This window comes from Coturnix japonica, chromosome 1 (assembly GCF_054131305.1).
Source record: "Coturnix japonica strain WE chromosome 1, WE-NBRP24, whole genome shotgun sequence".
Taxonomy (NCBI): domain Eukaryota; kingdom Metazoa; phylum Chordata; class Aves; order Galliformes; family Phasianidae; genus Coturnix; species Coturnix japonica.
The window spans coordinates 60509951-60520319 of NC_140663.1; the positions used below are offsets into that span (position 1 = coordinate 60509951).

Here is a 10369-nt window from a genome sequence, read left to right on the forward strand (position 1 = left end):
ACTGCAGCCCTTTGGTCTCTGTTCATAACAGAAAGGAGACTGGGAGGTCCTGGGGGAACTCTCCCACCAGAAAACACATCTCAGACTTTCCACACTGCTTTCTCATCACATCATCAGCAAGAGAGGGAATGACTTGGGCACTCTACAACATGGAAGCCTGTACCCTAGGAAACCTGATAGCAGCCAGATTGGATGTGCCAGAAATCAGGACTGCTTCTTGGATGCACAGAGAGATCTGCACAAGCCTCTCTACTCTGGACAGTGGAAAATAGAGTCAGTACTTCCCTTGTCCTCTCCCACATTGCTGGCCACTGTTCCTAGTTTAAAGAGCAGAGTGCAGAGTACTGCCCACATTATATTATGCCATTCTTCAGACAGCACCGGCATAGCCCAGCATAATACTGCCAGGGGTGGGGGACAAGGACTGATGCCTGAAATGGGGTCATGTTCTGTGGCAGGGTGGCAGAGCATCAAGGAAGGCTGGGCAGGGTGGTCAGGGTTGGTGGTACTCTTGATGCAGGGAAGGCCCAAATCTTTCGGTATGCATTGATTGTTGATGAACTTACATACCAAAACAAAGATTCTGTGGTGGATCATTATGGACAAGCCTCAGTGACTTAGGAGCGTGCGTGCTTATGGAGCTCAGCAAACTCTGAATAAATGCACAAGGAAATCACGGTCACTGCTTCAAGTGTCTCTATTTACAGACACCTAAAAATAGCAGTGACTAAAGCAAGGTACCTCAAGTTAACGCAGTGCCCTGTGTTGTCATGCACACATCATGGTTAAAACAGCTCTCAGCTCTTAAAGTAAATGCTCAGAAACTTCTTTAGAACATTTTAAAGTTAATAACATTCTTTACCCTCAAAGCAGGCATACTTAACTGTGAGCTGATTTTGCTGCACAGTCATTTTGACACCTACATTTAGTTAACACTTCTTTATCCAGCCCCACCAGTGAGTCCTGTAGAGTGGCAACACTCCTTGATTACTGACACGACTGCCTGAGCTTTAATGTGGTCTAAGTGTCACCACCTTTCACATGGAGACAGGCACAAGTCCCACTATCAATCAAAGCAACTCTGAATGGAGTTTCCTATGTACTTTATTAGCTGAAAATATTACAGTCAACATAGCCCCCTGTATAGAACAGTTCTTGGGGAGGCAGAGCCGTCCAAGAGTCAATTCATCAGTGACAATTTTTCTACTTGGAGAAAATATATAACAGTGATTATCAGTGGAATTGTCTACTGCTTATTTAAAATAAATCTCATTCTGCCTTTCTGTCCCATCCAAGAACTTTCTAAAATTCTTTTACTACATAAGGGGAACTGATGTGGGATCCAGAATGTTCCTATTCTTATTTTTTTTTAGCTATAATTGCCAATGTTTGAAGTGTGTTGACATGAACCAGAAACAGCTGGAGCTTCAGTCAGCAAAATGGGAAACATAGGTGGTACATAATCATTGAATTAAGAAGCCTCACTGCTGCCCAGAATCACTGATTGGATATTATCTAATGGCAGAAAAAGAGATATTGTTAACATCTGATGGTTTCAATTTCAAGTATTTTTAGGAGATGCATCAATCGAAGCAGTGATTATACAAAAGTGGACCACAACCATCAGCTGATTGCTTTTAAACATTACAATCTCATTTAAAAATGAAAGGAAAAAAAGTCTGTAACTTTACTCAGCTGTAATTTCAGCCTGCTCAAATATTATGAACTTGCTCTCTTTTGCAAACATCAAAGGGAACAGATTTATGTAAAATGGCCAACACTCCTTTCTCCTCCACATGAATAATTCCTGTAGCTGATTTCTACCGGGAAAGAGAAATACCTTTTATTTCTGTTGTGTACCCAGACACAATTTAGAGCAATTAGCTGCACTTAGGATACTTCAGATTATTGTCCACTCTTCTGACAGTTCAAGGAAAGTGGTCCAATGAGATCTGTTTTGAAAGAGGTATTATGAATATATCCAAAGTGGTGTACACAGCTGGGTTCAAGTGCTTCATTTCCAATGTCTTTGTCTTGGTAGGAAATGATGATTGAGTCCGATGCTTGTACGCACTCATTAAAATTGGTATTTTCTGGACTGCCTATTAAAATGGTGCCTCTGACACTCTTTCTGGTTAGCATTTCCAAGGCTCACAGCAGATGACTTTTTGATGGGTTCTCATCTCCACTGTTATTTGGGAAGTCTATTTGGAAATAATGGCTTTAGAATAAAATATAAGCAGAGGCAACATTATCAGAATCATTTATCATAGGCAATCCAAATGAAGTTCCTGGAGGAAAGATGATCCAACATACATCCGTAGCAACTATGAAACAGAAGCTGTGAAATAAAAGAGTTGGTATTCTGGAGTTCCTTTAGTTGTCTCACCTTCCCAACTCAGTAAACAAGTTTTCAGTGCTTCTGACTGTCTGAACATATAGACTCTGTATGCTCTTAATGTCACGTAGTCATAGACATTGCTATGATTTCTTCAGTTTGGCTGCTTTTCTGTGTTGGAGTAGGAAAGCAGATTAAAACATAACTATGTCTGTCTGCTTTTCACGGTCTATTAAGACATTAAGTCCGGTGTTTCTCTCTCTTTTCAGAGCTATCACTGTGCCAGATACTGAAGCCAGCAGTGACTGTATTTAAACAAGGATTTAATACACAGTGGTCTAGCATGGTTTCCTTAACCATCATGGATAAGACGTTTCAGGTTCCATCGACCCTCCATTTTATTTAATGTGTGAGTCGGTGACTCAATCAAAATAGTGATTTAACCTTGACACAGATCAGTTTAATTCTGTCTGCTTAAGTGGGAGCAAAATTCTTCAGCAGGGGATTTTAATGTGCTTTCAACATAGTTTGACTTTTACTCCACCTGTGTGACCAGCATGACCTGTGGATGTCAGGATGCTGTCAGCTGGAATATAATTTGAGCATAGATGTACTATCAAAAGAGAGTTGTTCTGTAATGCTATTTGGCTCTTTTGCAATGCTTTTCAGCCAAACAGTTTTTCTATAATGAGTTAGATTCATTAGAGCTAGCTAAAGATTTACTTGATCACTGTTGTTATTTTTTCACAGAACTAAAATAAAGTTAGAAGAAAGTGTTTTTTCCCCTTGGACTTCATTGAAAAGCTTTGAATTTTCTTTGCCAAAAATTATATATATATATATATATAATAAGGTGTACCTGTTTTTTATTACAAACAGCCAAACTTTAATATAAAAAAATAGGAATTTCCTTTCAAGCAGAATCCTTTCTACCCAAGGCTTCTTTCTGGCTTCATAAGCTATCGGTCAGCTCTAATTCTTTTCCTCGTCATATAGTTAAAGCATCTGATAAAGCAAAATGAAGTGGTTTGCCCCATGTGCCCCAGTAGGCTGGTGACAGAGCCCAGAAGAGTCCAGTTCCCTGACATCCACTTTCCTGCTGGAGCCTGTTCTCCATTCACACCCCTCCACAAGAAGAGACATTCATCAGTGCCCCCCAAACAGCTCCAATATTGTGATCTTCATTCTCAGAACAGAGAACTGGCCCGATAACAATGTATCTACTGATAAAAGCTGACATTATTTGGAATTAAATATCCTCTGGAAAGATTCTGCTGCAGACAGACATTTGCAACTGCAAGGAATATTATTTAGCATTGTATCTTTCTCTGGCTACTGATTATTGAGCACTTCCTTTAAGAAATGATAAAAAAGAGAGAAAATGTAAATGATGGCACTGAAGTCAACACATTCTCCTGCCAGATAAAATGGCACTTAGCAATAAGAGTAAGTCTTAGCTACATTAACAGCACTGGACATATAAAGAAGTGATTGGGCTTAATTTGAATACATCATGTTTTCATGATCTATGTAAATATTATCTCTGTATTGCATATCTTTCTGATTTAAGGGCATCAGAAAGGATATATTTTATATATATAGAGATTTTTTTTTCTGCTGCTTCTTTACCTACTACTCTAGATTTTCCACAAGACTGTACTGTGTTCTCTGAGATGATTTATTACTGTGACTTCCTCAGTCTTATTTGAATTGGGATTTAAAAAATTGGATTTCCAGTGTTTTCTTCCTATTATGTGCAAGAAGCTTTTATAGGAGACGGAGCCTGATATAGCCAGAAAAGAATTCATTTTGAATGTGATGATCTCCAATTTAGCTAATAGTGCTAATTATCTAGGATTGTATTTTTTGGATTGCCTCTGGTTAGTGAATGAATCCCTGTAAAGATGAGTGCTGCAATAAAACTAGACAGTAGTTCTTCATTTATATGTTCTTTGTGTTTCTTGTCAACAAACTGTGTCAGGTCCTTACTGTATGCAGTACATGAGGGTAACATATATATTTTTAATGCTTTTCCTTCAGGACTATTGACTAAAGACTTCTCTTTGACTGATCAGTATATATATTTTTTTTTCTTCCAGATTACAAAGCTTGTTACTTCCATGTCTTCATGGTTTACTGAAGAAGAAAACCAAGTAAAGCTTCAAGCGCCTGCATCATGTTCAAATGTCATGGATGAACTTCATTAATGACTGCAAGAAGGACTTTAATTTGGCATTGTTCTGATTAGTGGGGAACTAGGTACAATAGCAGAAAATGTGTTGCATGTGTGCATGGAGTATATGGGCTTATTCTCTTTTCTCTTAGAAAATGTCTTTAAAGGTATTCCCAAACTTCATCACCTTTCTGTGCTTTCAGAGCCTTTTTAAAGTGTTTGGAGAAGGGAAGAACAAAAGTCAGCAACCCAGTAATCATGGAGGTGTACTGAGAGACTGTAATCCAGACCCTGTCTGTAATCTCTCTGTAATTCGTCTTCCCTGCACTCCTTGGCAATACGCTGTTGAATTATCACACTCAATGTACACAGTGTGTATAATAACAAATAATGAGGTCTCATGTGGAATTCATGAACTATCACAGAGATGCCTCCAGGTTGTTTCCAGTATCAAGATGAATTACTTTAGCTAATGTTATGTAGCGTGATCGTACATCACAGGCCTTCCCCATAGACCATATTGCCTAGCTCTACTTAGTTTTCTTTAAAAATAGATGCTATAGATTTATATTCCTGCAGCATAAGAGATGCTTGTCCTTGGGCCTTGTAAATGCAAGAGCTGGAAATGAATACTAGTGTATGAGATATAGAATCATAGAATTGTTTGAGCTGGAAAGAACCCTTAAAACTCATTTAGTCCAATTCCCTTGCAGTGAGCAGGGACACCTACAGCTAGATCAAGTTTCTCAGAGCCCCAGCCAGCCTGACCATTAATGTCTCCAGTTATGGGGGTGGCATTCACCACATCTCTGGGCAATCTGTTCCAGTGCCTCGCCATCTTTATTGTAAATATCTTGTTCCTTATATCCAATCTAAATCTCTCCTCTTTTAGTTTGAAACCATTACTCCTAGTTCTACCCTGCTAAAGAAATCTCTTCCCTTCCTTATTATCACCCCCCTTTAGATACTGAAAGGCTGCCATCAGATCTCCCCAGAACCTTCTCCAGGCTGAAATTTAAACAGTGTTTTTCCTCTCCTCTTGGCTCTCCCTGTCCCAGTGGGTACATCTTAGGCTTCATCTGGACATCTCTGCAGTGCCTTTCCCTGAGGATATGGGAACTTGCCATAAGGGAACCCCAGGGTAGTGCAGCGGATCATGAGAGCTCATGTATCCTTCATCACTGAGTACCAACCCTCACTGGCTCAGAGAGGAGGGGCTGGGCAAGAGCACGTCATGTGGACTATGACCTTCAAGCAAGACCCACTGTATTCTCAAATTAGGTGTGGTTGTAGGCACAGTCTGCTAACTACACTGACATATGGACATGGCATGAAAGAGAGATTTGAGAGATTTAGTACAAACGGCTTTATACTATCTCACTAACCAGCTAGTCTAAATACATTACAGCTTCAAAAGTGTCTTTAATTTGTACAGGGCCTACCACTGTGACAAGCTCTTTTAGATGAGAATACCAGGAGAGCCTTGGTAAAAGTATGATTGGGATTTTTTAATGGTTTTTTTTTCCTATTTCTTTTTTTTTCCTTTTCTCTTTTTCTTTCTTTCTTTCCTTTTTTCATTTTCTCTCTATGTTTAATGATGATAGATTGTGTAATCAATCTGGTCACCTCTTTCGGAAGGCATTTATAATGATCAGTGTCAATATTTATGAGGAAATAAAGCACTCTAAAAATTATTCATAGTTACTGAGAGTATTTTTCACTTAACATTAATGCACTGAGTGCAGGTTTCTTGATACAGTCAGATACACTAGCCAAGAATAAGCTCAGGCCCCAGTGTACAGCTAAGGATGTTTAATGTATCTTGACAGTCATTAAGTAGTTGGTAAAGGACTGGCAACGAATTCATTACTCTCCTTATGAATCAATCCTATTTATAGCAAACTATCAAAAAATTCACATTATAATATGGAGATTGAAATGGTTATATATAATGGTCCTTTCACCAGAAGCAGCCATGAAAGAACTGGTGAGACTAGAACAAATTACAGTTAATGACAGACTCTTTCTGAGAGCATTAAATACTTTAATTGGTCAATCAGGTTGGGCATTTGAGAAAGAAAGAGTTGTAATCATGTGAAAACCTGCCTACTGTACTTTGGCAGCTTTATGGGCCTCTGGCAATTTTTCATCAGCATTTAGATTTGTCATCGTGTTCTAATGCTCACCTAGCCAAGAATATGAGCTACTTCTTGACCTCCTATGTTTAGGGGTTCCTTGGAATGAAATAAGATCAGGATCATGGTACTGATATACTGTTGTCCTTGAGAGCAACATTGTTTGAAGACATAGAGCCCCATTACTTACATTACCTACTTTCCTGTGGAAATCGCTTCTTCACTCTGCCTCAGTAGCTTTCCAGTTAAACACCAGAACTCCCCATTTTGTCTACTTTGCAAACTTAGTTTGTCATTCATTCAGGGAAGAGTTTATCTCTTGTGTGTTTTACCATTCTGCTTACCACATTGCTCTGGTTCCTGGTAGAAGCTTTGAGATGCTAATGTAATGTTGTGGCTGCTTTTAACATTCTGTGTTATAGCATCTGTAACAAAGCACCATTGTGTTGGTTTTTGGGTGTCCCACATGAATCAGTGAGTTGAAACAGATGTTCTACATCAGAAAAACTTCTCCCTTCTCTCTTCCACAGTTTTGTATTAGAAGTGAAGTAGGATTCTGGTCAAAGTGAAACAGGACTCTGCCCCACAGCAGAGAACTGTTCTTGCTTGATGATTGCGAGGAACATGAGGTGCCTTAGCTGTGGCTACTGACTGCATGAAATTATTGCTCTGCATTAGGGAAAGTTCATAGTGAAGTCTTTGTGCTGTGCTTATTCAATGAGCTTAATAAATGAGGTTATGAAATAAGGTTTTGAAGTGCTTGTGAGAGCAAGCCTTTCCCCGTGTGAAAAGAAAGAGAAAGAATAGTTTGCTTCAGGAATACTATGAAAGTGCCTGTGAGCTGGGCTGAGAGGTCTATTGTGCTGAACTGGGATTTTAGACTGGTCTGCAGTCTCACATCAGGAGGAGTATGACTGTTTTGTCCCAAGCATATGAAGGCTGCAGCAGTGACCTGCAAGAGAAGGAAAAACTTTACTATTTGAATAGTTAAGAAGCCAGAAGAGAAAGGGGAGCTAGATCTTACATCACACCAGTCAGAGACTTACTGTTGCAGGACCAGGTCAGACACACTGTGAAAGCCATGGCTGATAACCTCTGTAGCTGAGCTTGGCTATTCTTTAGGATGGATGAATGTTCAAACATCCTAGGTTTCCCCAGGTAGACGAATCCTCCACCTCATGCTCACCAGTGAGAAGATCAGATAGTTGCCATTGCTGACAAATAGCAGCTACGTGTGCCTCGGCAGCTTCTGGAGAAGAGCAGCAGCGGCAAGATAAAATAAAATAAGGTGATTAGCAGCAATAGCAAAACCCCAGAGGAATCATGTACCAAAACCGGTTTGTTCTCTGCTGCTTTGACAGAGGAAAAGTCACTTTTCCAAAGGAAAGCCATTTTGTTTCTTTACCCCCAAAGGAAAAGTCACTTTTGTTAGGTAAGCAGAGCAATAGTGTGGATCTGCTGTTTTATGGGTAAATAAAAATAGAGGTATTTGGAGGCTGATGGCTGGAGGGGGGTCCCATGCAGCTGCATTTTGCCAGGAAAGAGCTTGCACAGCTAAAAACACACATCATGGTGTCTTGGAGAAGGTAAGGAGCAAAACTGGGTTTTCAGGAAACAGTACAGTGTTTTCTCACATCTGACTATTTCTGGGGTGTTAACAAAAAATGTCACCTTTGATCTTCTGCTAATAGGCAACATGCCATGAAGTGCTGGATGTACAGCTTCCTCTTGTGTGTGCTTGGCACATCCCAGATTTAGTACAGTTTTTGGCATGAATTACTGCTCACCCCTCTCGGGAGTAGGCTGGTCAGTGTCCAGCAACACAGTGGTGTATTCCAGGTCTTGAGCTGTATCCCTGGCTGTGAGTGAGGGTGGCTCCCACACCACTTAGGGACATGCAGTCACTTTTCTGCAACTGATGCTTGCAGGAGAAACAGAACATGCTTTGGAGCTGACCACGATCTCAGTCACAGGCTCTTCAGCACTGAAGTGAGAGAAGACACACTGGCTAGGTACAGAGCCCTATTTCTGTCCTTGCTCCAGACCCAGCCATGCTGCTCCTTGCAGTTAAAATCAGTTTTCTGGCTGACAGGATGACAGCAGAGACCTAGAGCAACCACAGCCTATGCCTGCTGCAATGGTGATATTGGGGCGAAACTACTTGTATTGCTATGCGAACAGTACCTATGTCAGTGTGAGTGTTCGACCTTCAGAATGACTTCATTGTGTTTGGCAACAGCAGAGTCAGCTCTGGCACTACAGGTACAGATGTCTTCTGTTGCCCCAGTGATGAGAGGCAATGGTGTGGTAATGAGGTGAATAGAGCATCTGCAGGGTATGGGCAGATGGGAACTGCAAAGAGAAGTCACTGAAAGCCGGCCTTGCTTTTCCTTAAGTCCCTAGGAGAGTGAGAGTATGGCTACTTCCCCTGAAGAGGGAATTCATCTTACTCTTCCTAGACAGCAGTTAGAGCTACCTCACATACTTGGAACTCTCTTTTGTTGGAGGCTGCAGCCCACACCAGCCTGGTGCTGCAAGTAGATGGTGGGCAGCAGGACTGAGGTACTGCCCCCAGCAGTCTGCTACTCCATGTAAGTATCTGCATTGCTGAGGCCTTTAATTCACATCATCAGTCCTTTAGGGAGCTCAGGTTTACCTAGGCATAAGAATGTTAAAATTCACTGCAGCTTATGCATTGAATGCATTACAAATATTATTAAATTAACTGTTAATGCTTTTGAAATGCAAATACTAGCCGGGGGTTTTCTCCGCTTTGCTGCTAAGGCTCACAAGACTGGGGAGCTGACTCTTGGCAGGGTTCTCTGGGGTCTCCGAGCTTTTAGTGTTTTGGCATTTACTACCCATAAATACACTTTTCATATTTAGATGACAAATTGGCACTGTAACAAGGGAGCCCATGTTTATTCAAAATATCCCAGCCTTCCTCATGCTTAGGACAAATCCAAACTCAAGGCTTCCTGCCAGCTTGAAAGTCTGGATCCTGATCAGCAAACTTTGACGAAAATCAATTCAATATAACTTGCTACATTAGCAGTTGACGTGAGAATGAGCTGAGGGAGATGAAAAGCCAGCACAGCTTCTGTTAACAGTTAGACAAAACTGCTGCATTTATGTGTGCATTTGCAAGAGAAATAGCTTTTTGATGCACTGGGCTTTCAACTTCTGTCCTTCCTCTATAAAGAGAGACAGACACATGACCTGGCACATCTGACCATTCAGCTTATGAGGTGTTTGATAAGTCTATATTTTTCCTTTAAAACATGAATACTTCTGTGGGCTTCAAAAACCATAATTTGTTTAACTGGCTGATGTCTTCAGAAAGTACAGGAAAATCTACAAAAACATGCTGGTATCATGCAATCCTTGTACCACATTAGAAAATGAAAAGGTATCCAAGCAATTTGTTTTTACAGATACCATTTGTTTTGAACTTGCCATCCTCTCTGTACTTGTCTCTTCTCATCCCTTTTCTCTGTTTTTCACCGTTCTTCCTGTCCGGTAGGGAGCAGTTCCCCACAGATGTCACTTAGTGGCCCTGATAAATAAATGTTTATTCCCTTCTTTTTCTCTGCTGTGGCAGGCAGGAAGTTTAGCAGATGATGTTTCCTGTCAGGAAGTCAGTGCAGGGCATAGGAATCTCTGGTGTACATAAAAACTCTCCAGCCAATATAATTAACAATGAAACTTCTCTGGTATGGATTA

The 10369-nt window shown here is 40.6% G+C and overlaps 1 long non-coding RNA gene across 1 annotated transcript in view; it reads right to left on the reverse strand.

Moving 5' to 3' along the window:
- Nucleotides 1–6539: 6539 nt before the first annotated feature.
- The window catches only part of LOC107316952 (uncharacterized), a 4886-nt gene continuing 1056 nt past the window's right edge, over nucleotides 6540–10369 (reverse strand). The window contains exons 2-3 of the long non-coding RNA XR_001556648.3: nucleotides 7693–7895; nucleotides 6540–7598 (exon numbers count right to left, since the gene is read on the reverse strand). This is a non-coding gene — a long non-coding RNA (uncharacterized LOC107316952). The remainder of the gene's footprint in view (nucleotides 7599–7692; nucleotides 7896–10369) is intronic.